This window comes from Notothenia coriiceps, unplaced genomic scaffold, assembly GCF_000735185.1.
Source record: "Notothenia coriiceps isolate Sejong01 unplaced genomic scaffold, NC01 NC01_scaffold00035949, whole genome shotgun sequence".
Taxonomy (NCBI): domain Eukaryota; kingdom Metazoa; phylum Chordata; class Actinopteri; order Perciformes; family Nototheniidae; genus Notothenia; species Notothenia coriiceps.
The window spans coordinates 174,481-181,980 of record NW_011368650.1 but is presented as its reverse complement, the minus strand read 5'-3'; positions in this window follow the sequence as shown (position 1 = coordinate 181,980).

Here is a 7,500-nt window from a genome sequence, read left to right as displayed (position 1 = left end):
GGTCTCTATAATGACAAAAAGGTGACTATCTGACATCTTCCCTACTCCTGCAAACTGTTCCTGTTAAAGACTTCAGCCAAGCTCTACAAAATGCAACAAATGAATGAAACATAAGCAAATTAATTTAATATTAGATACCATTTTAGCAGTATGAAGGAAAAAGCGAAAAGTACACCAACACTAAACCAGTCAGAACTGTAGAAAAATGCCTTAAGTCCAACACTTCAGATCGTTTGTTTTAATTTCCTGGCAATGGCCTCTTTTAGTCTAAACTACAATTTGAGAGTCCAAGTGTGCTAAATAACTGCTGTAAGCCAAACCAACAGCACTTCAGCTCTTCTTTATTTATGACAATTTTTACCAGGCAGCTGGATTTGTGAAGTGCATGATTGCTTTCTATGCCATTGCCTTGTCATGTCTTGTTTAAGTTCTCATTCTCAATTCACAAAATGGCCCATTGTCTTGCTACTGTGTTGTTGTGGCTAAGTGTGTAAATGAGGCAGCCGTCCTGTGTAGTTGGCCTGCTAGACTATAGGTTGACCGCTTTTTCTGTGGTTTTACCATGGTGTTCAGGGTAGTGTGTGCATGCATGTATGTCTGGAGCCAAGGAAAGTTTCCCTGGGGGCGTCAGACTCCTCATTAACCTTCTCTTCATCTTTCCCTTCCTCTTTTTCCTCTTTCTGCCAAATCCAATATTCCTCAGTGCCTCCTCCTCTCCAAATGCCAGCATTCACATCAAAGAATATTCTGTAGGCCTACAGTAATTCACTCATTCATTAAAGATTTCCGTCTGTTTCATAGAGATGTTTTTCTCTATTTCCTATTATTCTTATCTGCTCAAGGACATTTCTCCAATTTAAAAAATGCGGATGCAAAATATAGGGTCATCACGTACACCTGCAGATGAACTCAACCTCACAATGATCTAATAATGACCTCTAATAGGAAACACATTTAATACTGCATGGGTCATATCGAGTTAATAATTGTATTTTTCTGAATCCAGTTTAAAATCCCTTTTTAATGGCACATAATCTTCATAATAAAAGTGTAAAACCACATACTCTGTGGGGAAACAATAATCCTTATCTAATGTTTTTTTGTTGCATCCAGATGTACAAATGATTTTTCATTATGTTGCTTGCGTCATTTTTTCCAAATCAGGCATCTTAAAAAATGCAAAACAATTGCACATCTTAAATAATGAATGTGTAAATTCTGCCTGTGAGGAAGAGCAGTGTTAACTTTCCCAAACAGGGTACAAGTGTAAAAAACAACTTTCTGATGTGTTTTCACTCCATCAGTTCCCTTGTACAGAACGTCCCCTCGAGCAGAGTGTTAGCAATAATGTCACTGTTGGGACAAGAGAAGCCTTTTTACTGTCTGTTATCTCTCTCTCCTACTTTCTCTTTTTGTCTCTCACTCTCTCCTCCTCACATGCTCCATTTATCTTCTCCTTTTCTCTCTCTGTCCCTTCTTCTCTCTCAAACTCTCTCTTCCTGTCATGTCAGAGGGAAATGATGACCATCTGCAACCCTCCTGCCCCCTGACATCTGGAGACGGGCTGAGACCTATGGCTGAGACACAATGATAAGAGCGCACACACGCACACACGCATGCGCACACACACACACACACACACACACACACACACACACACACACACACACACACACACACACACACACACACACACACACACACACACACACACACACACACACACTACACACACACTACACACACACAGCACGCACACACACACACACACGCACACACACACACACACACACAGACAAACACGCAGTATTTTCTTTAGTAAAATATGTGCAGCAGAAGAAGAGACCAGGAGCTAGGTGCATTACAAGGGGGCAAAGGGGTGTGTGTGAGGTCTAATGGAAGTAACACGTCATGCTACTGTTGGACTGCCATCATTCAGTATGCATAATACTTAGAACGGAGAACAATGTGAGCTATTAAATCACAAGGAGTTGTTGCAGTATATGGTCCTTGGCTCAGGATCTCACTCGCAGATCCTAAAATCTATTTATTTGTTTTCAATCATAACCTATTGTATAATCAATAACCTTCTTTATCAAATCTATTACTAATCAGGCCATAGGAAAGAACATAGTAATTGAATGTGAATTCACCTCGACAGTTCTCACACATAAAGCCTGAAAGAGAATCAAAACTGAAAATGTATATTTAAAGTGATATGAGCTCACAGAGCAATAACAAAGAGGAGGTGATCCTTATTTGTATTTAAAGACAGTCTCAGTTGAGCACTGTGTTCTGAAGCCAAATTGCATGTCGTAGTCTCCCCTGAATAATGCTCTCTGATGCCGAAATAATTAATTCTGCCAATCGGATCATTAAAGTTGAATCTTTTTCCAATTATGAAATGTTTATCTCCAACTTTAAAAGGTGAACATAATGATTACCAGCTCTATAACAATGCTGTAACTTTCTTTGTTCAGGGATGATGTCATGTTGAAAATCTTTAGAGCCACATATTCACATGCGTGACACTGAGTCCTTCCATGGTACGCCTACAGTGTATTTCCATCTCAGCTGCTCTGTTTACATGTGCATAGAGACTATTGGACACATAGAGACTGACAGAATATTTGAGACAGCTGTTATTTTATGTTTTACTTACATAAGCTGCACAGGCTCAAATGGTCTTTTTTTTTTAATTAAGCAACCGTTTATTTTTTAACCAAACTCCTTGTCCTTTTGCCTCTGATACTGTATATATAGTATGTGACACATGTGATAGTCTTCAGTCATACTAACAAAGGTACCTGTAGTAACTTTCCCACAGGATAAGTCACTTTCCTGCCTTGAACTTAGCCCAAGAGCAGCACCCGACAGAATGATAGATGCCCAACTTTTTTAATCGTCTGAACTAATTAGAAATACAAGCTCTTGGAGCGCATGAAGGATAGCATTTCCACCAGAGTGGTTTTAATCAGCTCCCTTCATCTCAGTCACACTTAGAGCTAATTCAGAGGACAAGATCTTGTAGGAGAGATGAGGGATCATATTTCTACCAGAACAGAATTAAGTTGACTCCTTAATGGCAAAAACGCCCTAGCGACAGTTCAAACTAATGAATTGTTTACAATTTTTAAATTGCACTGGAAGAACAAAGTCAAACCACCTTGACGGTTCTCCTACAAACTTCAATTTCGACAATCAATGATGAAATGAAACATGAGATTTTGTTGTTCATGCTACTGCGTGACTGGCATGCCGTTGATCACCAATACAATATCTCAACACTGTTTGATGACCAAGACATTTTTTGTCATTTTGAGCATGTTGCCCAAGGAATATCAAAACATACCCACAGCTACAGCGGCATTAGATACCAGACATTGGCAGATAAGCTTGCCATACCAAATATTTATCCTGCAAGTTCCTTTAATACGTGAAATAAATGACTGCAAAGTGTAAGGATAATTCTGAGACTACCATTGAATTGCCCGTATGTGTTTTAAATATATATGCACTCCATGATGCAGATGCTGATCTGGAAAATATTCTAAAGATGAGGCAGTTTGAAGAACAAACTACAGAGAAGAATACACATTGTTACTCAGCGTGGCATCTCATTTACCTCTTTACAAGTGCAGGATAAACACTGTAGGGTAGTGACGGCAATGCCAGCCCTTTTTGCAATAAACCTTTCCAGGAGACAAATAGGTGAGCTACATCTGTGTGACACCCAGAAATTAGTTTAATTAGCGTTTTCAACACATTTCCTAGCAAGACTAGCCATTATATAAGATGGCCCAGATTCTTGTGTGAAGGTTCAATGCAAAAGTCAGAGTATTCCACCGAGATAATTACAGATTCTGTCTGTCTGACCTGCAGGGCAACAAATGTGTCTGCTCTGGTGCCTTTGTGTATGTCCGCAAATGTGTTGATGTGCACACGAGTCCATTTCTAGGTCTATAAGTCAGAGAGAAGAACATAAAGAAACAGCGTCTCAATAGGAGAAATGTGTGTGTATTTCAGTGGATTTGTGTGTAAATGTGATCTGGTGGCAGTTATTTTTCATTTAAGGGTTTGTGACACAAGGAAGCGCTCCTAGCGTGCAGATTTTAGTCCCTGTCACTCTCTGGAAGGAACGTTTTCTCACCCTGCACTCTGTCATAGAAAAGTCCCTGATTAATCTTTTATTCCATTATTATGCCATTTATGATGTTATTCTTTCCATTCCAGTTGTCAGTCTTGTTACATACAATTAGTCAGCCCTCAAAATGTGTCCATACAAAACCTCGGTAAGCTTTTCCAAATCCTTTTCTTTGGGCTGGTGGACATTCTGCCACTTTTGGCACTCTTAGGTAAACCAGCTAAATGACTGTGCCAAGCTGGGAAATGCCATTTATTTCCCATTTAAGAGAGGTGTCAGCTCAGTCTTGATTTGTGTTCCGAGGCAGAATCAGTTTATTGGACAAGCTGCGACCTATGACTTTTAAGGGCCAAGTAATGTTTTGTTTTTGACCTTTTCGAGGAACCCAAAATTAATCATTCTGATTACATGCCACTTTTGCGACAAATCATTCGGTGTCCCTGAGTATATGTAGGTTATAGTTTTGTTAGTCTCACATAAAATCTCAGTACAGGGCTGTTAAAGAAGACTGCCCTCCAACCAGATGACTTGGGTTTATATAGCCCATGTCAGCAAACACCCACCTTGGTGCTAATACTCAGCAGTGCACTCAACACTGGCTGCACTTCAGAGATTACAGAAGAGAAACATTTCCTTGGAGCATCAATAAAGTAAAACATGTACCGTTTTTCGGCAATTAAAAATGAGACATTTTACTTTTATGGAGCCAAAATAATTCCATGTTGGACAGCAACACAGATAGAACAAGTCTGCAAACTTTTATTTGAAACACTTTAGACCCACTTATACCATGCTAGTGCTAATTGCAGTAAAAGGGACATTTTGCAGTCTTGAACTCAACGTTGTTGCTGAAATAGTTCAAAGCATCTTGCATTTCCAGTATAGCTTGAGGCTACGAGCACTATGGGATACAAGACCAGAGGGACTGGAGGGAGCCGGAGAAACCTCTAAACAGCCTGAAGTGTTTGAGCTAGTTAGCACGACAGCTTACTCACACCTCCATGCGAATGGACTTTATGGACCTGAACGCTGAACTGCACCACTTGGAGTAATTGACTGCCCAAATAGCTGCAGCTAAGAGTCACTACAAAGCGTAAGTTAATTAAAAAGACTACATTTGGTCTGTGCTTGTTTAAACTGGAGGTTGCTCAACAGTTTCTAGGAAAACTGGGGTGATTTGTAGTTTCACTCCGGGACCAGATTCAATAACAAAAGTACTGCTGTGCTTGTCTGTTAGGGGCCACAGCAGAGAAAGGACACAGTGGCCCCTGAGGAATGTTGGCTCTAAGCCCAAGGCAGAAATAAGTAACAGATACATACAGTATAAAAAATACATGAATAAATAATTTTAGGTAATAAAAAAATCATTATCATTATCAATCTTTTCAATGAACCAAATCAACTATTTTTTTTTAACCAAAATGCCCATTATTAAAGGCAGGATTACCCACAATTATTCAAAAGTTAGTGAATATTATTAGTCATTTTATAAAAAACATGACATAAAGTTAAAATGATTGGCAAAGACAATAATGTATTCCACATTGAATAGACTGTTGTAATAAGGGAAGTATCTTTGTCACATAAGAGATGGGCAACTTAATCGTCAGATTATTTTGCACGTCAAATGAAATTACTATAAACATATCAATCTAATTATATGAACTAATTTTGTTGAAAATAAATCTGATCTCTGTGAATGGAACCATGAAAATACAGGGTGAAATTAAACTATCTTTCATAAGTAATTCATGGGTCTAATTAGAGCAAGTTAACACAGTATAGAGTCATTTACGTTATTCGAACACAGAATATAATGAAATCATGTGTAACCCTGCTAATAAGCTGTCATTGCAGGAACAGTTACGGAGAACAAGCAATAATCAGAATCACACAAGAGGAAGCTGACTAACAGGAAAGGGGTAAAGAGATGTGTGATGGGAAAAAAAGAAAAGGAATGTCCCACCTGAGCTTTTGTTATTGCCATTTTCTAAGTGACACTTAGTGTATATTGGTGTTTCATGCTGATTTAAAGCCCCTGTTATGAGGCGCATATGTAAAGGACTGCAGGCCACCAGACGTCAAGCCTCCAGGGTCACCACCTGCCCACCTGGAGGTCTATTATCTGCAGATGTAGCCATTATATTATCACCACAAGGCAACAGTCAATTGCTGCTGCAATACTATTTAACCCATAGGAAGAATTATTTAAACAATATTTTTAACAAAGGAAAACATCAGAAGATATCTGGCAACCAGTTGTTTTCAGTTTTTTGTTTCACTGATTCTATTCAGATGTAACATAAACATACATACTAAAAGGGTTAGGAACAATATTTCTCATGGGAGCAACCATACTGAAATAAAATCGATCACAGCAGTGTTGAGAATAAAGGCCCTGACACACCAGGCCGAAATCGGCCGTTTTAGTTAAGGCCCGGACACCAATCTGACAACAAAGAACTGACACAGACTGACCCCGACAGTTGCGTTGCCTCGCGTCTCTGCGTTTTGGCCATGTGTCGCACTGGAACACACTGCAAAGACTTCAGCCGACGGCCAAGACGCACGTAGGAACTGCACATGCGTGAGTGGCAATAACTCTCCTTACCAGCAGGCGGCGGTAGTGTGTATTCGTCATTCAAAAGAGGCAACAACCGGAAGACAGAATGAGGAAACGATGTGTCTGTCGTGATATAAACAAAACAACAAACAGCGTGTGCGTTCCATTTTCCACTCTCGTCCATCGAAAAAACATTGTTTTCTTCGGTACTTGGAGCTATCAGCCATTGGAGTGTTGCTGTGGAAGACATTCTCAAGCAAACCGTTCACTTCTTCATGCCACTGATTCGTTTGGCCATGCGTCGCCCATGAAAGGCAAATTAAGTCTTGTCACGGCGACGGTGCGGGACACACCAAATTGAGTTTGGGCCGACAGGCACGCTTCGTCGTCCGACTAAATGGCCCGGACAGATCAGGGCCGATTATCGCGTCGGTGGGCGTCAGGCCTACTCAGTATTGGTGGTGTCCCGCACCGTCGGGTCTTTCAGCCGGGCCGACGCCTTTTCGGCCGAAAACCCGCCGATTCGGGCAGTCGGCCAAAGGGCAGTCGGCAAAAGATTGGCTTCAATTCACTCTGATGGCTGTTCAGCTAGCGAATCAGTGCATGAGAAGCGAAACTGAAGTGAGGGACCCAAACAAACTATTAAGAAGGCAAATCTGAGATTCATTGAATCCAGCTCTCGACACAGGTTCGGAAAGGCCCCATGAGCTTCTCGTTGTAGAGTGAAAATGGAACACACACGCTATTTGTTGTTTTGTTCATATCACGCAGTCTGTTTTCTTCTCTCAGTTAT